Source organism: Merops nubicus, unplaced genomic scaffold (genome assembly GCF_000691845.1).
Source record: "Merops nubicus isolate BGI_N331 unplaced genomic scaffold, ASM69184v1 scaffold20943, whole genome shotgun sequence".
In the NCBI taxonomy this organism is placed as follows: Eukaryota; Metazoa; Chordata; class Aves; order Coraciiformes; family Meropidae; genus Merops; species Merops nubicus.
Window position 1 is genome coordinate 47077 of NW_008598517.1, and position 994 is coordinate 48070.

Here is a 994-nt window from a genome sequence, read left to right on the forward strand (position 1 = left end):
GGGGCTTTGCCAGAATCGTCCAGTTTCTATGAAATGGACCCAAATTCAGCAGCAAATCCCAAATACTGTGAGGACATTCATCAGTACCGGGTGCTGAGACTTGCCAGAGGTGTGGAGATGAGGGCCCCGGGTCTCGGTGGCTCCCCCAGCAGTGGGGGGAGTGCAGGCAGGAGGGCTGCAGTGGCCCTGGGGTCACCTGGGAGAGCCCCTGGTCCTTCCTGGAGTACAAATGGATCTTTAGTGGAACACAAACAGATCTTTGGAAAAGTGGTGGTTTGTTATTTTTGTTTACTGTTGGAGGTTTTTTTCCTTCCTCTCACCCTTTGCCCTCTGTGTTTTAATCAAAGAACTTTGCTTCATTTATTGCCCTTGAAATTCTTGTTCTCACAGCTTTTAACCTCTGTGGTTTTACCTCTCCTTTTCCTTTTATCTTCCCTTTTCCCTCCCTTATTGTCATGATGGAAGGGAGAACTGAACTCCCTCACCTTCCCTCTTGATCCTGGGTTGGGAGGCTTTTAATATCAGCAAGATGTTAGATTATTGCACTCAATGGTCCTCACTGATGTCAGTTTTGGGGAGGGATGCTTTGTCTGATGAACTGGGAGCTGCCCAGCTCCCTGGGCAGGGATCCTGGCAGCTCGGCTCCTGCTGTGGCTTCTCCCCTCCCCTGGGGCCGTGGGGCTGGGCTGGGGGTTGGCCCAGGCTTGGCACTGCCCAGTGCCATTGTCTGCAGCCTTTGGTCCACGGGTCAGGCTCCAGTGGCTGCCACCAGCTCTTGTGGCTGCTGTCACCTTTGTGTTCTCTGCGCTTACAAAATGGCCAAAAACTCCCCCGCCTGCAGCCTTTGGTCCACGGGTCAGTCTCCAGTGGCTGCCACCAGTTCTTGTGGCTGCTGTGGGTTTGGAGGCAGAGAAGCAGCTCTCTGCACGGGTACCTCTGTGTTCTCTGTGCTTACAAAATGGCCAAAAACTCCCCCGGAGGCGAAGCTGGCAGG